This window comes from Meles meles, chromosome 1 (assembly GCF_922984935.1).
Source record: "Meles meles chromosome 1, mMelMel3.1 paternal haplotype, whole genome shotgun sequence".
Classification (NCBI taxonomy): Eukaryota; Metazoa; Chordata; class Mammalia; order Carnivora; family Mustelidae; genus Meles; species Meles meles.
Window position 1 is genome coordinate 66,933,439 of NC_060066.1, and position 21,774 is coordinate 66,955,212.

The following is a 21,774-nucleotide window of genomic DNA, read 5'->3' on the forward strand; positions in this document are numbered from 1 at the left end:
CAGATCAATCCTGCTTATAAAAGGAGTTGTGTTGTAGCTGAATTGTGGTGTTGTGCTGTGTTGTAAAGAGCAGGGCCTGAAGACAACCGCGTTCTATACATCCTCACCACTGACTAGTGATGTAACTTTGGGTTGATTTCAGAATGCTAGTTTTCCTGCCTATAAAACTGTCATGTTTTAACCAAGTGATTGCTCAGTCACTTTTAGCTATAATACCCCACCAGTGACAATGGCCAGTCAGTCTCTGAGAAGGAGGTCAGGTATGATCACCAGAGAGGCAAGATGAACGGAGAAATCTCAAAAGCAGCAATCAGAATAACATGAAATGGAAGGAAAATCAACTCTGATTAAAAAAAAAAAAGCCTATATCCTCTGAAGCATCTGGTCTTTATTTTATAATTTAAGTATCAATTTAAAAAAGAAAAAGATTAGAAACTTGTGCCAAATCCTTTTCCTACAATGCCTATCAGAGGGACTGGCAAAAAGAAAGTAGTCGATAAATATGTAATAAATGGAGAAAAGGGCTCCTCAGATATCATACTGATAATTTAGCAACCTTTATACCAGCATTTTACAAGGGATGAGACTACTGTCCTACATTCACTGAGAAGAGAGACCAAGAGCTGAGCAGGAAAGGATGAAAATGAAAAGACTGGGGGTAGCAGTATCTGCCCCCCAGCCCCAAATGTCGTGAGCAACTTGGCTTTAGCCAAGTGTATTTGAGTCAGCAAAACTAACATCATGACTTTAACTTCACCCAGACACTTTAGAAGACAGGGGAGCAAAGAAGTGTTCTGACTCAAGCATGCTCTTTGAGGGCTTCATCCCCCCATTGCAATCAGTTTATCAAAATATTTTTTCCAACCCCACATGGTGTTGTCCCCAGAGGAACCGTATGAAACACAACTATGTACATCTCACTGTATTTTCAGTGATGTTTCAGCATCCTTACATACGTTAGCGCCCCTTATAAACACAGCCACCCCTTTCCCTAGCCCCGCGTTGAGGTACCCTAAGAAATTCATGACTGCTTAACACACTGTTATTTCCTTGTCTAAGAGGACTGTACAGATCATGAACTGTCTTCATAATAGCAGAGGTGGGTTGTCACTTTAGACTGGCTTATGAAAGCCAACTCGCTCTCCATGCGTCTACAAAGAATATCTTCTAAATGAGCTCCCACAGATCTCCATGATGATGAAAACTGTGCCAGCATACCCAAGTACCCAAATAATACCACCACCAAATCTGTACTCTTACCTGTCTTCCCAAGGGTGACTGTTATTATCCCCCATTTTATGGAGATGGAAAATGACACCAGCGATAAAATCAATTTCTTAAAGTCATTCAGGTAATTAGAGATCACTTAGTACCAGAGCAGGTATTATAAAAGCCAGGTTTCCTACCAGACTATGCTGCAGGATCATCTAAAAACCAACACACTTTGGACTTGACTGGCATGGCTTGACACAATTCAGTCAATAAACTAGATCAAGGGGATCAAAGAGTCAACTGTGCTGAGAACAGACTGGATTCACTAAGACAATGAAGCTTTAACACCTCCTAAAAAGCTCTAAAATTTTAGTGGCATAGAAGCCTCTTCTGGCTGTGGCAGAGAAAAGGGATTAGTAAATCCTCTTCCTAAAAAAAACAACTGTAACCTCAGCAAAATTGTCGAAAATATCAACTTCAGGGCTCTGGAAATCAACTAAAGTCAAACAAAAAAACAGAGAAGTGTTTTTTCCATGAAAAACTGCGGAAATTTCTGGTAAGAAAGGTGGGAGTCTATAGCATTCTCACAAGAGCTTCTCCCACCTTCCCCCTGCCTCCCCGTGCTTCCGCCCTCCTCAGCTCGCCCTGCACAGTGGCCCTATCAAAATGGTGCTTCCACAGTGGCTCTCCTGCAGTGGCCGCATCACAGGGGCCCTGACATAGTGATAGACCCTGAAAACCTGCTTTCAGGTGGGGCTGCAGAAAGTAAATATCTCACTCCTGAGGGCGTTGTCAATAAAGTTAGCACACTATATAAGAAAAATGGAGAATGCCCACAATTCCCTTGGCCTGAGATTATAGCCCTCTTTGGAGCAGATATCAGGCTGTGCATCTGTAAAAAAGACCCAAGGGGGAAGCGGTGTCCCCATGGAAAGAAAAACCTAGATCTGACTTGAAAACTGCCTACTCTCTGAATGTCTCCCCCACCCCCCTAAAGTAACACATAGATCCATAGACAAGATGATTAACGATGTTTGGTCACCTCTGACAAACCACCGACAGAACTAAGTTAAGCAGTTACTGGAGTGACCCCTAAAAAGAGAGGCTAAATTAAAAAACAAAAAATTGAGTAGAGAGAGCAGTTGCACATACAAGAGTCACAGGTTCTTAAATCAAGTCCAGGAAAGTTACAAAAAGACAAAACAGAACAACACAAACAAAAAACAACAACCAACTTCAGGAAATAGACTTGATAAATTAAGATGAATAATGTTCTTAGAGCAATCACCCCCCCAAAAAAATAGTTCAAAAAAATCAACAGAGGAAATAAAACAGTACACTAAGGAAGGTAAGGGAGGAACAGAGGGGTAACAACAAAAACACATACAGAAAAAACAATAAAATGGTACCTGTCAATACAACAATACCAATAATTCAGTTAAAGATCAATGAATGGAACAGTCCAATCAAAAGTCAGAGATGATCAGGCTGGATAAAAAAATCAAGATCCATAATGATGTACTGTAGTTGGCTAACTGAATTTAAATAAAGTAAAATAAAAAAAAAAGGCAAGATCCAACTATATACTGTCTCCTAGAGACATGTTTTAGATTCAAAGACCTAAATAGTTTGTAAGGAAAATACTGGAAAAAGATACACAAACAGTACAAGAAGTGTCATGGCTATAATAATATCAGCCAAAACAGACTTTAAGAAAAGAAATATCCCTAGGGACAAAGAAAAACATTTTATGATCAATAGAAATACAAATACAAGCACTTTCAATGAATATATATTTAACAACAGAGCCCCAAAACATATAAAACAAAACTGACATAATTGAAAGGCAAGACAGACAATTTAACAATTATATCTATAGATTTCAATATCCTACCCTCAATAACTGACAGAACACCTAGAGGAAAAGAGAAAGAAGAGAAGAACAACACTATGAACAAAACTGACCTAACATTTATAGAACATTCCACCCAACAGTTACAGAATATGCATAGTTTTTAAGCACACATGGAGCATACAGAGAGGGGGAAAAAAACAAACAAACAAAAAACAAAAAACTCCAGGACAGACCATATGCTAAACCATAAAAATGTCTTAATGAATTTAAAAAGATTTAAGTGATTTAATTATGTTCTCTGACCAAAATGGAATTAAATTTAAAAAGTCAACTACAGGAAGAAATCTGGAAAATTCCAACCTTGGAAAATAAAATAACGGAATGTTAAAACTCATCATTCTAAGATTTTACCCTACTGACAAGCTCAAAAGTCAACCGGCCAGAGATTTCTGGATGCTGGAAGAACACATAAAACTCCTAGGCCAGAGCTACAGGACTTTTTTTTTTCCCCTGAAAGCAATAGCAGTAGCCAGAGTATCATTATTTTGGGGCCAGTTTGCCAAGGCTCAGTTCCCAAATCGCAACACAAGAAAGACCAGGTGGCCCATGCACATGGATACCAGGAAAGGAGACCTGAAGCTAAGAACCATGCATCTTTCATGAGGGCAGCAGGCGTGACTGCCCGCCACTTAGGAGGAAGAGAATATCTCTACCTTCTGATATAAACATCCTTTATATCGTGATATAAACATCCTTTAAAGATCAGCCAGAACAAAAGCAGTCAGTTCCTCCGCTCCGAAAATGTGCAGGGACACAGTCCCATGCAGAACTGCCTTCCAAGACAAACTCTAAATAAAGAATAGACAGATATTACGAAGGAAACGAGACCTTTTCAATAACTGAATGAAACTGAAAACACATGTAAAATTTTATGGAATAAAACTAATGCAGTGTGTAGGACAAAATCATAGCTTTAAACACCTACGTCGGAAAAAGCAAAAAGGTCCCAATAAAAACTCTTGACAAACTATGAATATAGTGGAACTTCTTCAACTGGGAGAGGACATCTGTGACAACAGTAAACTTCACACTTCATGATGAAAAACTGATTGATTTCCCCCAAGATCAGAAACAAGGCAGGCATGTCTGTTCTTATCACTTCTATTCAATAGTAAACTGGTTCTAACCAGTGCAAAACCCAGGGGGGAAAAAAGACATCTATATTGAAAAGGAAGTAATATAACTGTCTACTCTCAGATGACTTCATTCGATATGTAAAGTGTCCTAAAGAGTCTACCAAAAAAACTCCTAGAACTAATACATGAATTTAAAGCACATGATATAAGAATATACAATAAACAAAAATAAATAAAAGTCAAATGCTTATATGGTAGCAATGAACAGTCCAAAAAATGATATTAAGATCATTCCGCTTAGTGAAATAAGTCAATCAGAGAAAGACAACTATCATATGATCTCCCTGATATGAGGACGTGGAGATGCAACATGGGGGGCTAGGGGATAGGAGAAGAATAAATGAAACGAGATGGGATTGGGAGGGAGACAAACCATAAGTGACTCTTAATCTCACAAAAAAAACCTGAGGTTTGCTGGGGGAGGGGGCTTGGGAGAGGGGGAGTGGGCTTATGGACATTGGGGAGGGTATGTGCTATGGTGAGTGCTGTGAAGTGTATGAACCTGGCGATTTACAGACCTGTACCCCTGGGGATAAAAATACATTCTATGTTTATAAAAAAAAATAAGAAATAAATAAAAAATTTTAAAAAAGAAAAGAAAAAATCATTCCGATCACAGCAGCATCAAAAAGAGCAAAATACTTGGGGAAAAAATTAACAAAGTAAGTATAAAACCTGAATACAGAATTCTTTTTTTTTTTTTAAAGATTTTATTTATTTATTTGACAGAGAGAGATACAAGTAGGCAGAGAGGCAGGCAGAGAGAGTGAGAGGGAAGCAGGCTCCCCGCCGAGCAGAGAGCCCGATGCGGGACTCGATCCCAGGACCCTGCGATCATGACCTGAGCTGAAGGCAGCAGCTTAAACCACTGAGCCACCCAGGCGCCCCTGAATACAGACTTCTTAAATAAAATGAAAATATGTTCATATGGAAAAAATTTAATAAATCCTACTTCAACAAAATGTAAGAATTCTGATGTCCAAAAGATAACATTTTTAAACAAACCACACTGAGTGGAAATATTCACAAATTATATGTCAGATACAGAAGATGTGTTCCAAAATAAAGAACACTTATAGCTCAATATAAGATAAACATCTCAATTTAAAAATGGAACAAAAGATTTGAATAAGCATTTCACCAACAGGATATATGAATGTCTAATAAGAACATTGAAAGCATGCCTGGTATCAATGGTCATGAGAGAAATGCAAATAAATATCATCTTGAGATAAACTACACATCCACTAACCCAGCTATAATTGCAACTGGTAATACCATGTGTTTGCAAAAATATAAAGAAACTGCAAACGTACATTGCTGGTGTATATGGCACAGTCATTTTGGCAGTTTCTTAAATATACACTTACTATGACCTAGCAATTCCACTCTTAGCATCCATCCAAGAGAATGAAAATATCCAAAGACTTGTACATGAATGTTCATCTCACCATCGTTGATAAAACAGTTCAAACTGGACATTTCCTGACTTTTTCTATACTAATACCTCTCTCTGAAAAGATCTTCAAGGCCCATCATTAATCATACTTGCTTGCTGAGCCAAAGTCCATACACCGGCAAATGGATAAATAAAATATGGTATAGCCATACAACGAATACTATCCGGCAATAAAAATGAATGGCATATGGATACATGTTACAATGGAGATGAACCTCAAAACATTTACTCAGTAGAAGAAACCAGGTGTAAAATATTACATTGAACCATTCCATTTATAAGAACTATCCAGAAAAGGCAAAGTACAGAGATTGAAAGTAAATCAATTGATAGCCTAGAGTTTACAGGGGTTGTAGAGATGAGCCATGAGCAGGCATGAGGGACTTTTCAGGGTGCTAGAAATCTCTATAACTGGATAGTGGGGATGGTTCCTCCACTCCACAATTGGCTAAATAGTATTGAATTGTACACTTACAATGTGGTCCTTACGGGCAATTAAATTGTCCAAATTACTACCAAAATATGCATTTCTCTGTGCTATCCTAAAGAAATAAAACATATATTCTTGGGACCTGGGTGGCTCAGTGGGTTAAAGCCTCTGCCTTCGGCTCAGGTCATGATCCCAGGGTTCTGGGATCAAGCCCCGTATCCAGCTCTCTGCTTAGCAGGGAGCCTGCTTCTCCCTCTCTCTCTGCCTGCCTCTCTGCCTACTTGTGATCTCTGTCTGTCAAATAAATAAATAAAATCTTTAAAATAACATATATTCTTATTCTTTCTGTGGAAAGTGAGTAAGGAACTTATGCAGGAGAAAGTTCAATCTTGAAATTTCTTTTCTACTATACCCACGAATCGCTTCCTTCCTGTGATGGCCCCATTTACAGCTCTCTTAGCAAAAGCAAATGAAACCCTAGGGAGCTGAGGGATATACAAGCGATGATGAACTCTGGCATAAATGTCTTCTCTCACTAAGAATCTGAGGTTCTCACAAACAATTCATAGTCAGCCAGGAGAGGCCATTATCAGTGTTTTCCCATCCATGAGCTTCTGCCAACTCTCCCTTCTTACGATTAGAGTCCTTTGTGACTTTAGTCTCCTAGCCCGGACACATTTAAAGCATTGTCCCATGAGTAATTTTTGCACCACATTGACGCTAGTCCTTGGTTCCTTAGAGAGCCTAGCAACAAATCACAGCGTATGGTAACACTCATATATATACTTACCAAAAGAAATGTGCGGATTGTTCTTATTTTGTTAAGTTCGAAAAGCAATTTCTGTGCCTTCTCATGGTTACTACAATATTCATCATAGATACGAAACTTGTCTTTCTGTGAATTTGAATAAGGATAAGTTAGAGTCATGGTAATACCTATTTGGAAAGATCAACCTGTGTGATGTTTGCGAACATATTTTATGTGTCCAAAGCGTTTACTATATTTTGGGAGCTCTACTCTGTGTATGTATCTAAGCACACTTCATTTACCAATTTTCTCTGATTCAAGAAGAATAATCTAGGAAAAAAGGTTATACGAACTAGAGTCCAATATGACGTATGCAATACTAAGTAAATGAGCCAAATGGTAGCAAATTACAGAGAAGAGGGTACTTAGATTTCCTGAGACGGTTCAGATACAGCTTTAAAAAAAAAAAAAAAAGTAGTATCTGAGCAAGGTTCAGAGAGATAAATGCATCATTCCCAGGCAGGGTGAGGGAAGAAAGCATTTTAGGAACAGGGAAAAGCATGTGCCTGATCATGCAGGAATAGAGGGACCTAATACCCTGCAGTTCACATGCACCAATCTGGACAGCTGTGTTTAGGAGGGACACGGACAAACAAGAGAATAGTCAGCAACAAGTGACTAAGATAATGATGGACTTAGAGTCTCCAAATATGAGACTCTCTGTGACAAAGTATGAGAGGTCATTTCAAGTAGAATCATTTGTTAGTATAATAAAGTAAGGAAATGGTAGCTACTTTCAGACAGCTGTCATAGTGTAATGGGACTTACAACACTGTGTAGCTCCAAAACACAAAACTAAGACCACTGGGTGGACATTGCAAGGGCAATCCATAATGGGCAGTGGTAGGCAGATTCAGGATTAACATAAAGATCTTCTAGTGTTTATAGCTTTCATTAAAAGAGATCAAGTAGGAACAAGATAAATAACCTTCGTATTTGCCACAGAAGGGGTACATTCAAAAAGGGAGTAATTTCACCATCATGACCTCTAAGCATCCTTCTGTCATTAGATTTTTCTCTCAGTGGCTAGGATTAGTATCTACCAAAGCAACTCCAATAAGAGGAAGACACAGAAAATGTATTGATCAAATATTAGAACCGAAGTACACCCTCTGGAATTTCCATGACATACATTTGGAAAGCAACACTGAGTGCTATTTTATATAGCCAGCAAAAAATATTTTGAGTTACTTATATTTTGAGTTACTTATTTCAAGAGATGGTATGACCCAAAAGGAAATACGCTTCAGAAATAGTTTAGCTAAATTCATGGATGACAGATTCATAGTGTGTTACTGAGGAAATGGATGTCAGAGTGCAAGATTCCCATGTGAGGCCCTGGACTAAGGCAGCAGATGCTCCAGCTGGCAGAAGATGTGAATTCATTCATGAAGAGGAACAGTCTGCATTAAGTGGACACAAACATGCGTGGTTTCCAGTCATACCCAAGGAAAGTACGGCTTGATCTTCCTGCGCCAAGGAGCCTCTCTCCATTTAATATTAAGTACCTTTATGAAATATTTCCTGATTATAAAAAGAACTTTTGCAGCTTTGCCCACTCCAGACAGGATTACAGACCTAAAAATTACATACCGGGGGCGCCTGGGTGGCTCAGTGGATTAAGCTGCTGCCTTCGGCTCAGGTCATGATCTCAGGGTCCTGGGATCGAGCCCTGCATAGGGCTCTCTGCTCCGCAGGGAGCCTGCTTCCTCCTCTCTCTCTGCCTGCCTCTCTGCCTACTTGTGATCTCTGTCTATCAAATAAATAAATAAAATCTTAAAAAAAAATTAAAAAAAAAATTACATACCGTTAACTTTCTAAAGGCTAAATAGAAATAAAAATAAACAAAAATTGACTTCTGTGACAAAATACTCTTTTGCATTTTTAACAAAGAGACGAAAATGATTACAGGAGCATGATGTGTAATTTGAAACAACGGAGGACTGACTGGTTATTCTTCTGCACCACTCAGTACGACCTTCTGAGAAACTACCCTTGAAAAACAAGAGACTCCTGCGTCTGTGTACCTAGAGTGACAGGGCTCCTTCACCTGCAGGCTTGTCACCAGCCCATTAACAAGGGAACATTCTGACTCACAAAAGGCTCATCAGGCCATTGTAAGAGTAAGGATTTTCTCCCTCAAAAGGGAAATGCTCTATGTTTGGGGGAAACATAAAAATCCATTCATTATGAACAGCCTGAATATTCATTAGGATTCAAAGCTACAGAGGATGCCAAGAACTAACTTGCTGGAAAAAAGAAAAGGCTGTTTGTTCTTCACTGAATAAAATGGATGATGTGAGGACCTCACCCCTTTCCTGGCTCTCAGTGGAAGATTTCATTGGCCTTAAAAGACCCCAAACTTTCGGTGTCACATTTTACTTCTACACTGAGTTCTCACATGCTACTGTGCCAAAAGCTAAACCTTAAAATCTGGGGGATGGGGCAGAGCTTCTAAAATAAACAGAAATTGATCTTACAAAGTGAAGAAAGCTGGTTCCCACTTCTTGTTGAGTGTTAGGTTCTGGATGCAGGCATTCTTCCACGCCTTTTAAAAATTCCTTAGGTACAGCAAGGATATCTTCAATATTTGAGAACAGCATCTACAAATAAATATAATAAGTGCAATAGTGAAGCAGGTCAAAAAAAAAGTCCATGAGAGGATAGTATTCTCTTTGCAAGCTGAAAATTTCAGGGCATGCTTATCCTTTCTACCCACGCAGAGGGCAGAGGACCAATTTTGTCTGGACATCCTTTCTACTCCTACACAGCTCTGGGAACCAGGAACCCATTCCTGGCTCTCAGGAAAAGCCCGAATAACTAAATCCAAGCGTGACAGTCCCCAACCCATTAGTGAGAATGGGCAGCAGGTAACATAGTGCAGGCAGATTTGCTGGCAGGCTTTTGGGGGCAAAGGCTTCTTTGGTCTCTGGAACAGCATCCTGGAATGGACAGCTTCCCCTCTGGAAAGGTGCTGTGTCTGGAAGTGATAGCTTGGACAGCTACAAGGTCATTTTGCAGGGATGAGAAGAGCCAGCCCTGGGGCAAAGCAGATAACCTGGATGAAAGTGAAGAGCTAGACAGAACCTGGCAATCTTATCCACCTCCCTGAGTCACAGGTCCTGAACCTTCTCTTCTGTCTGGAGTCCCCAAATGAGAGCTGATGTGTCTTCAACTTGTTTGAATAATAAGTGTCTATTGCTTGGGACCAAAAGCACACAAACTAAAATGCTCCCATGGTAAGAGAATTTGAAAGTTCATTTTTAATTTATAAAAAAATAGTCAGAAGAGCCTATAAAAATCCTTGGGGAATTTTTTTTTTTTTTTTGTAAAATAAAACAGCAAATCAGCACCAAAAATAAACATCAATAATAATTTAGGCAGCTTAAATGAATAATAACAGTAGTGCAATTAATTTTCATGTACCTCCTCCCCCTTTACAAAACTCTTCATCATTTTCCTTTCCTAAAAGGAAAGGCTTATACATGTGTTTCTGAGTTGAAGACATTATGCAGACATTTTCTGCACCACGGAACCACCCAAATCATTTACTCTTTGGTGATCAAAGATTGAAGTCACATTTGTCCACATCTTGCTTCCTAAGCCACCTCAGGAAATGCTCCTACTTAGGGCTCTGTTCCCCCTTGCTCACAGACACTGAGGTTCTTGGTCATGTGTTTGTTTTTCTTCCTCTTTTCAAACTGCCCAAAGGCCTCGGCAAAAAATTGTTCCATGTCTTCTACGCCTCTACGTCCTCATCACTCTGTTTCTTTTCCCAAAACCTCTTTCCCTTTATCTCAGGGTCGTCCACACAAGTGACTGGCACAGAACTTATAGTGGAACTGAGGAGAAGCTCAAGAGCCTAGAGTAACATCCCACAGAAGAAATTTTAACTAAAAGGGAATGTGTGCTTGGGTTGAGGGCAGACTGTGCCTCTTCTCACCTTCACTGTTTCTTCTGTTACATTTTGATCAATTTTTGATGCAGCACACTGGTTCATTCAGTGTAAGAAAACCTGCATGAAAAAAACAAAAAAAAAAGATATTGTGAAGGCAACATTAGGTTAATAAAATAACAGGGTGTTGATTAGAACTAAATTTTTTATAGGAAACCAGAGTTTAAAAACCCAGTAACTCCTGAGAATAATTGTTTAGTTGTAAAAGGTGAAACCCTGGTTCACAGTGGTTTCTCCCTGGGAATATATCCTTCAGAATTTGGGGGCAAGGGGCGCCTGGGTGGCTCAGTGGGTTAAGCTGCTGCCTTCGGCTCAGGTCATGATCTCAGGGTTCTGGAATCGAGTCCTGCATCGGGCTCTCTGCTCAGCGGCGAGTCTGCTTCTCTCTCTCTCTCTGCCTGCCCCTCTGTCTACTTGTGATCTCTCTCTGTCAAATAAATAAATAAAATCTTTAAAAAAAAAAAGAATTTGGGGGCAAGACCAAAAGTGATCATGTATATATGAACTAAATTTATCCACCACGATCTCAATGTTCTGTGGTAAACAGTTAGGAGTCAAAATTTCCTAAATTTCTAAGTCTTGCGAAGTACAAAACACCAAAATCTAATGAAAAATTATGAATAATGAATAATGAAATATTGAAATATTGAATAATGAAAATAATGAAATAATGAATAATGAAAAATGTATCTCCTTCAACTCATTTTTTGTCCTCCCCACTCTTTCCGTCAGGCATGCACAGCAGATCACTCTTAAAAGTCACACAGACATGTTCATTGCTATAACATTTTCAGATAGTTGTGGATATTCTTCTTTAATACAACACCATACCTCAGGTCATTTCTTAAAGGGTAGTCATGATTTTTAATCTGAAACCAACCATATCAGTGAACTCTCCACACTCTGTTGCATTAACACCAACTGATCTATCTGCAGTTTGAAGAGATCTATTATATATGCTTGATGCTATAAGGTATTTTAGCAATGATGCACTGGGAGTTAAACATATCTTCAAGATATTAACACATTTTGTTATTTAATATCAAAGAAAACCCACATCACAATAGTTAGTATCAGTATCCAACTCATTAGAAAAATCTGTAAGTATGAGGAAAGTATCGAGCTCATAGATATAAATTTTCCAAAACTCGAAATTCACTTGCAAACTTGAATTTATCATCATCAGCAAATACTATCAGTTGTTTTCCTTGAGGTGACAAGCTTACTTCATCCTTTTTGAAAAAAACCTATCTGCCAAATGCCTGAATGCCAGGAAACTGAAACATAGTTTATCTCACAGTTGTTATTTCAAGTAAATATAATGTTCCATAGCAACTCAACCACAAATTCTAGTCCCTGGAGACAACCATATTTTTGAGTATGAGCAGAAGTACTAGGTATACTTCCCATTTCATCACACAGAATATTAAAAAGACACATGCTCAAGAGTCAGGACTTAATAAAACTCATAATTTTTACAGCTTTAAGTGAAATTGGCATCCCCTTGTCACTCCCTCATGAGTGAGGACCAGGAAGTATGTCGTGGCTACTAGTAGAGTTTGGTGCCACTGCTGGATTCACACTAAAACATCAGCAGTTTTACACATGACTGATTTTCCCCCACCAGTGTAAGCAACAGCACAGTAGCGGGTCAGGGGGGTGGGGGGGAAGCAAACGAAGTCTTAGAAGTCTTAGTATTACCACGAGAATAGCTTTGACCTTACATATTCTCCAAAAGGATTTTTGCAAAACGCCAAAAACCTGCAAAGCACTAGTTGAGAGCCACTGTTTTAGGTATATAAAACATATCAATAAACAAAATAGTCAAGAATTTCTGCTCTTATTCTAGTGGGAGGAGGCAGACAATATGCAATAAACATAATAAACATATTCAGCGTACTAGAAGCTAGGTGCTAAAACTGAGCAATGAACTTACTGTAATAATAACATATCTACACACAATTGAAAAAAATTATTATTAAATGTTACCAAACATTTAAATTATACCAAGTCTCTACAATCTCTTTCAGAAAACAGGAGTAGAAGAAACATTTCCTAACTTGTTTTATGAGGCCAGCATCATCCTAATACCAAAACCAAAGACTTCACAAGAAAATAACAGACCAATATCTCTTATAAGTATAAAAGTTCTAAGTGGGGCGCCTGGGTGGCTCGGTGGGTTAAAGCCTCTGCCTTAGGCTCAGGTCCTGATCTCAGGGTCCTGGGATCAAGCCCAGCATAGGCTCTCTGCTCAGTGGCGAGCCTGTTGCCTCCTCTCTCTCTGCCTGCCTTTGCCTACTTGTGATCTCTATCTGTAAAATAAATAAATACAATCTTTACAAAAGTTCTAAGCAGGGGCGCCTGGGTGGCTCAGTGGGTTAAAGCCTCTGCCTTCGGCTCAGGTCCTGATCTCAGGGTCCTGGGATCAAGCCCTGCATAGGGCTCTCTGCTCAGCAGGGAGCCTGCTTCCTCCCCTCTCTCTGCCTGCTTCTCTGCCTACTTGTGATCTCTGTCTGTCAAATAAATAAATAAAATCTTAAAAAAAAAAAGAAAAGAAAAAAGTTCTAAGCAAAATATTAACAAGTAAAAGCCAAAAATGTCTAAAAACAATTGTACTCCACAACCAAGGGGAATTTACCATAGGTATGCAAAGCTGGTTCAACATTCTAAAATCAGTTAATGAAATCCATCTCATTACCGATCTAAAAAGAAAAATCATACGATGTGATCAAAAGATGAAGAAAAAAGCATTTGACAATTCCAACACCCACTCATGACAAATACTCAGTAAACTAAGTATACAAGGGAATGTCCTCAACATTATTAAAAAAAAAATCTTTTAAAAAAACCCTACAGCTAACATCATATATAATGGTGAGAAACTAGAAAATTTCCCATTACAATCAAGACCAAGGCAAATCCTGTCACCACTCCTTTTCAGCATTGTCTTCCATTTCCTAGTTAATACAGTAAGACAAAAAGGGAAGTAAAAGGCTTATAGGTTGGAAAGGAAAAATAAAACTGTCTTTGTTCACAAACGATATGATTGTCAGTGTGGGAAATGCAAAAGAATCGACAAAAAACCTCCTGGAACTTAGAAGCAATTATAGCAAAGTTGCAGGATACGTGGTTAATATACAAAATTCACTCACTTTCCTCTGTGCCAGCAATGAACAAATGGAATTGAAATTAAAAACACAATACCATTTACATTAGCACCTCCAAAAATGAAATACTTAGGTATAAATCTAACAAAATATGTACAACAGGAGGAAAGCCACAAAACTCTGATAAAAATATACCAAAAGAGACTAAATAAATGGAGAGAGGCAGTCCACATTAATGGATAGGAAGACTCGGTAATGTCAAGATGCTAGTTCTTCCCAACCTGATTTAACACAATTTTAATCAAAATTCTAGCAAGTTCTTTGGTGGATATCAACAAAACGATTTTAAGTTTATATGGAGAATGAAAGACTCAGAATAGTCAAAACAGTACTAAAAAAAAATAAGGAAAAAGTCACAAGACTGACACTACTGGATTTCAAGGCTTAATATAAAGCCATAATCAAAACAGTATGGAATTGGTTAAAGAACAAATAGATAAATGAAATACAACAGAGAGCCCAGAAACAGACTCACACAAATATAGTCAACTAAGCTTTGACAAAGGAGCAAAGGCTATGCTATACAATGGAGAAAGGATAGTCTTTCTAACAAACAGTGCTGGGAACAACTGGACATCCACATGTAAAAAGATTAGAAAAAAAAAATCTAGACACAGACCTTACATCCTTCAGAAGAATTAGCTCAAAATGGATCAGACCCAAATATAAAATACAAAACCCTAAAGTGCCTAGAATTAACATAGGGGGAAATTTCTAGGTGATGATATGGTGATGACTTTTTTAGATGTAACACCAAAGGCATGATCCATGAAAAAAAAAATTGACAATCCAGACATCATTAAAATTAAAAACTTTTCCTCTGTGATGACAAGAGAATGAGAAGACAAGCCACAAACCAGAAAGTATTTCCCTAAGAATTATATGACACATGTGATAAAGAATCATAGTCCAAAATGTACAAAGTAAAATTCAACAATAAGAAACTCAACAATGAAATTTAAAAATGGGCAGAACTGAACAGACACCTCACCGAAGATATACTCATGGCAAATAAGCGTATGAAAAGGTGTTCAAATCTTGTGTCATTAGGCAGCTACAAATTAAAAGAACAATGAGATACTACACACTTATCAGAAAGGAGAAAATCCAAAATACTGAGAGTGCCAAAGGCTGTCAGGCTGGGGAATAATCAGAAACACTCACTCATTGCTGGTGGGAATGCAAACTGATACAGCCACTTTGGGAAACAGTTTGGCATATTCTTACCATAAATGTTCTCACCATGCCAATTCAGCGATCGTGTTCCTTAGAAGTTACCTAAATGAGCTGAAAATTTATCCATAACAAAACCTGCACCTGCAAGTTCACAGCAGCTGTATTCATTAATGACAAAAGTGGGAAGCAATCAAGATGTCCTTCAGTAAGTGAATGGATAAATACATCCAAACGATGGAATATTCTCAACCTAAAAAAGAAATGAGCATGATCTGGCCCCTCCATCCTCTCATATTCTGTCTCATCCCAGCTTCCCCATTCTGGACCACTGCCCAACCACAGCCACCTCTCTGTGCCTCCCCAACAAGCCACGCCTACTTCCACCTTGGCACCTTTTCACAACCTGCTTCCTCAGCCTAAAACCCTCTTCATCTGGCTGCCTCCTACTGTCACTCACTCCTAAGCTTCAGGTCTTTCATGGCCATCCAGTCTAAGTGTTCCCTTTCCCACCCCCCATCATTACCTACCTACCCCATTACTCTACTTTATCTACCCCATGGCACTACCTGCTCCTCCATGTCCCATTTTATGTATTTGTTTACTAGTCCCCCACATTCATACCAGAGCTCTGTGAAGGCAGTCTACCTGTTTTGTTCACTTGGGTTTCCCCCGTGTCTCCCAACAATACCTGGCACTTGGTAAGCACTCAGTAACTCTAGTGGTATAAGTAAAAAATATTTTCTTCACTAGAGGGTCTTTGTTTCTAAAGACCACCAGACTGTGTAGTATTAAGTCCCCTCGTGTATTATCTTCCCAGCTATTAGAATACAGCTAATCATCAGCAACTTAGAATATAAGAATATCATACAATCGCTTTTCTTTTTCATCATCATATACCAGGGTACCTCAATATTAACACTCTGGACACTTGTGTCAGAAAAATGTTGGTTGTGGGGTTTGTCCTGTACATGTAGGATGTTTAAGTGTTTCATGGCCTGCACTGACTAGATGCTAACAGCAACTACCATCCCAGTTGCAACCACCAAAAATGTCTCTCCACATTGCCATGACTCAGCACCCCCACAGTGGTGCAGTTGAGCGCCCCTGGTATATACAATCCCCAAATACCTATAGCACTATTAAGGAAATTCACAAATTTGAGACTAAAAGCTTCTGCATTATCAACATCTCTGGGCTACATGATAAAAATAATTTTTTCTGGCTTCCTGGGTTTTAAGCAATGTCCCCTATTTCTCCATATATCTTCTTATTTCAATGATTTTGTTAGATTATAAGTAAAAAGTCCACCACATTTTTATAAAATTATTAGGCAGAATTTAAAGTTCCTTTCAAACAAAGCAGATTTTTTAAAGCTCCCTTTGTTGTATAGTTTCAATTCAGGCACGATGAAGAACAATTATAAAATACTTGGAGTTTGCATGTCTGTTCTCCATCAGACTATATAACACTACAGAAAATGTATGGGCAGCATGTTTTCATCTTTTGGAACAGATATTAGTTTGTCCCTAGACTGCCATGACAACATTCCACCCATACAAAGCTCCAAAAACAGAGAATAATAAATCACTTGTCACTTGTTCAGTAGCACTGAAGACTAACCCTCTTGGGCATCTATCTCTCTACAAACGATTAAAGGAAAATATATGTCACCCTGGGTTACTCAGATAGATGCCTAAAAAGATCACAGGGATACCAAACAGTATGTCAATATCCAGAGGAAAAAATCTTGGAATGTTGGTGTTTTTTCATGATTCAGAACCAAAAGGATTTATTACGTCCTATTTGTTGAGAGCCTGTTAATATGTACTCAATTTCCCACAAAAAGATGTTTTATTCTTTCTCAAAACAACTATTATTTCAAAATTAACATCACCAACATCTAGACGAAGATCATTTTTCACCATACAACCATACTTTTTAAACTTCCTTGGCTGAAACTTCTCCAGGATTTGAGGATAATTAAAACATTATTTAGTGTCTTCTGTTTGACCTCAATGTGTTAAAAGGCAGCATGACAGAACTGTGCTCTTCAGGACTTCTCAGGGGCAAGAATTTATGAAGGATCAGCATGTAATCGGTAATCTAACCACATACAAGGCACAAGATTTTAAGGATGGTTAATAGGTGGTTAGAGAGCCACTAGTGAAAATGGACAGAAGATGAAGGAAAAACCAAAACCATGATGAATGGAATCTCGGAGATGCATAAAATGGAAAGGAGAGTAAGAATCAGAATAATTATTAAGTGATTTCAAAGCATACCAAGCTTTTCTGAAGTGTGTTTTTTTGCCAATTTTTGTTATTTTGTTAAGTTTTTGGTTTTCTCTTGTGTGTTTTTGTGATTTCAATTCCTATGTCTCATCCTCACCGCTCAGCCCATAAAAGATAAATAATAGCCATCTTTCTTGTATATTTAACTTCCATTGACTTAAGGCAGTGAGTTAAGTCTAAAGCGGAGATAGAAAGCAGTAGAGGTATTTTGAACATAACACAATTGGTTAAAATATTGTTTCAACTGCTACCGTTTAAGGAAATAAAAACATTTACATAAAAAATCAATCATTACAGTCCCTCTTCAAATGTTAGGAAAAAAAAAAAAATCAACACAGGTTCCACATCCTGAATGGTAGCAATAGCCTGGAGCAAAAGCAACCACAAGTTCCCTTCACAGGCTGCAGTCATCACTATTCCCTGTTACCCTCAGACCAAAACTAAATGGCAATTGTTTTTTATTCTCAACACTAATATTGTCATCTAATTTATATAAAATTCATTTTACTGATTTTTGTGACTTAGAAATCTCTGTGGCCCTTTAAATTTTCAGCACATAATCTTGAGGTTTTGCCAAGGCCCTGTTACCTTTTATAAAGCTTTCTTTAATAGTAATCATTCTGTTAGGGTCCGTGATCAAAGGACAAAAACCAACACAAAGTGAAAGTCAAGCAAAGCTTTACTTCCAAGCATCGAAAATCAAACCAACCAGTGGCGGCCCTCTCTTACAAAGAGGCGATGACAACCAGGACACCGACTCTGGAGGTTCCCCTTACCCGGCGAGGCGGTTCCCATTACCAGGCGAGGCGAAGCGAGGCCAGGCCAGGCCGCTCCCCTTACCCCGCGAGGCGGCGAGGCGAGGCCCAGCCGCTCCCCTTACCAGGCGAGGCAAGGCGAGGTGAGGCCGGGCCGCTCCCCTTACCTGGCAAGGCGAGGCAAGCCGAGGCCAGGCTGCTCCCCTGATGCTGGGAGAGGCGAGGCCAGGCCAGGCCACTCCCCCGCGAGGCGGCAAGGCAGCGAGGGAGGCGGGGAAGCGAGGCGGCTAGGCCGCTCCCCAGCGAGGGAGGCGGCTAGGCCGCTCCCCAGCGAGGGAGGCGGCTAGGCCGCTCCCCAGCGAGGGAGGCGGCTAGGCCGCTCCCCAGCGAGGGAGGCGGCTAGGCCGCTCCCCAGCGAGGGAGGCGGCTAGGCCGCTCCCCAGCGAGGGAGGCGGCTAGGCCGCTCCCCAGCGAGGGAGGCGGCTAGGCCGCTCCCCAGCGAGGGAGGCGGCAAGGCCGCTCCCCCGCGAGGTTCATGACGCTCTGCTCCTGACGATTACAATGCTCCCAAGGATGCTGGTCCCAAGGACCATGCTCCCGATGACTACCACGCTACCACTACTACCCCAAAGACTATTACTACCCCCGCCTCACAGACTAACCTTTATAGAGGTGCTTGAGCCCGGCCCACACACAGATGGCCAATGAGAATGCAACACACAAGGAAAACTGCACAGTCACCCTGGGTCAGCAATAGGGGTGGCCAATTGAATCCCAATTCACCACAGCAAATATATGTGCACCCCACTGATTGGATGTCTCCATCCAACCTGGCCCGCCTCCGGGGCCTGCAAGCAAGTTCCTCTGGGAGGGGCAGGGTCAACCCAAGCCCACAAGGAAATGGCTCTCTCTGGCCAACCAGGCCCTTACAATTCCACACTTCTAACTTCTATTTGATTTTATTTTCAAAGTTTGCTTATTTTTAGTAATCACTACACCCAACAGGGGGCTTGAACTCAGCATCCTGACATCAAGTCGCATGGTCCCCTGACTGAGCCCCCAGAGTTCTAAGTTTTAAAATGGCACTTGGTCTTAAAGTATTAGAGTGAAAAATTCCCCCGAAGAGAAGAGAAAAAGCTTGAAGAAAAAGCACGAAGAAAACTGGAGCCTATTGACTTAACATCTGTTTTTCCAAGGCATTAACAATTATATTAGATGTTAATTCTAACATAAAGTTTACATTTTTTTTTTCAGATGGGCCTGTCATTTTACTTTATCAGCCTGTGTGAGTTCTGTCCATACCAAGATCATGAAGGACATCACTGAAATCAAAGCCATAGTGTGGCCTTACTCCACATACATTGTTCAACTTTTATTAGTACTTTGTGCTCTAAGTCCTCTCAAGGATGATAGATGGGCTGCAGTCTCTATAAACACCTTACCGTTTGGTCTTGAATTAATTTTTTCTACCTTCTTTGCATTTGTTAGTTTTTAAATTTCTGAAATGTGTAGAAAATATGACTGAAGAGACTCGGCCAACTAAGCCACCCAAATATCCCAAAGTACTATTATTATTAACCTAATTTAATGTGTGAGGAAACCAAGGCTCAGAGCCTTGGCTGCATTCCCTGCCTATGAGACATACTGTATCTGCATAGGTGTGTGGTAGGTGTTTATAGGTGTGTTGAGGAGGATTAGCTCTGAGGGGTTTCAAAACAGCAGACTATAAACATTGGGCACTTCTTAATCTTATTTATTTAGTTGTTTTTTTCCTGAAGTTTGGTGTATCACTGACCATTCCGGAAAAAGACATCAATCACCCAAAACAATATAAAGGAACACAAGATCATCATGAATCAAATGATACGTGGAATATATAAGCCAAGAGAAATTTATTGCCAAAAGTCACTTTATTAAAAAATATTTAATAGTTTAAAATAAAGTAAAATGACAGGCCAACCTGAAAAAAAGTTCTACAGAAAAGTCAGGTACAGAAAAGAAGACTAATATCCTTGGAGCTGCCTTAGCTCTTCTGAATGCTATCAACTCTTTATAGCACCAAGAGAACCATTAAACAAACATGGCGCATTAGGCGAGATTATAGAACAAAAATTAAAATCTATTCCTTTATGTATTACAAGTCATAATATTTGTAAAAGAGCTCAAAGTCAAATGAAAATAATGAACCTTTCATTACATTCTGAATTAATAACAAAAAAGGGTATTTCCAATATCTCAGAATTTGGGGTGCCATTTAATAAGATAAAAGTATGTGGGCGCCTGGGTGGCTCAGTGGGTTAAGCCGCTGCCTTTGGCTCAGGTCATGATCTCAGGGTCCTGGGATCGAGTCCCACATCGGGCTCTCTGCTCAGCGGGGAGCCTGCTTCCCTCTCATTCTCTCTGCCTGTTTCTCTGCCTCCTTGTGATCTCTGTCAAATAAATAAATAAAATCTTAAAAAAAAAAAAAAAAAAGACATGCTACTTTAAAAAAAAAAAAAAAAAAAAAAGATAAAAGTATGTTTCCGGTGTTGGTGATCGATATGGGATAAAATGAATTTCCAAGGGCCGTTCATAAGCTTATACGAACATACTTGTGAAAATGTTTCCTCAATAAAATGCCGGCTCAATTAACTTATTTTTAATATTGCACAAATATTTAGTCAGAGATGCCAGGAGACTATTGTGGTTCTAATATAATACTTCAGATTGTGCTGCTCAGGAATTCACAGTGATATCAGATAACTTAAAAAACACAGCACAATGAAAGAAAAGGCTAAGCAGGAAGTACAAAGCACACTATATAGATAATATTCTCAAGCACAAATTTTTCTCTGGCACAGGAAACTGGTCATTTCCCAAATTTAAAGTGCAGAACACTATTCCTGTTTAAGTCGTTATTTGAGAATTCAGGTCCCATGAAAAGGAAATGTAGCTGGGGCACCTGGGTGGCTCAGTAGGTTAAAGCCTCTGCCTTAGCCTCAGGTCATGATCTCAGGGTCCTGGGATCGAGCCCCACATTGGGCTCTCTGCTCAGTAGGGAGCCTGCTTCTTCCCTCTCTCTGCCTGCCTCTCTGCCTACTTGTGATCTCTCTCTATCAAATAAATAAAATATTAAAAAAAAAAGAAAGAAAAGAAAATGTAGCAGTGATGGAAGGAAAAGTATTTAGTGCTGGAAAATAACCCAGAGAAATGACTTGAGGATCCCAACACAAGGATTCATCTCTGCCTGGTATCCAGACCTCATTTTTTTTTTCAAACTCTGTTCTAGCTCACTATAAAAATCCCACAAGGTAGAGAAGAAAGGTTTTTTAAATTTGCTTCATGATACATATATGCTTGAACTAATTTTAAATTTAAATTTAAATTTTTTATTTAGAAATTTCTGTATCTATTTTACCTTTTCTTCAGAACTCCTAAAATTGTTCATTCCTATCCTTAAGATACATATGACTTTTCTACCAACATCCTTT

General features: G+C 39.3%; 1 pseudogene; it reads right to left on the bottom strand.

Annotated features, from left to right (window-relative positions):
• The window catches only part of LOC123945313, a 98,267-nt pseudogene that overhangs the window by 18,945 nt on the left and 57,548 nt on the right, over positions 1–21,774 (bottom strand).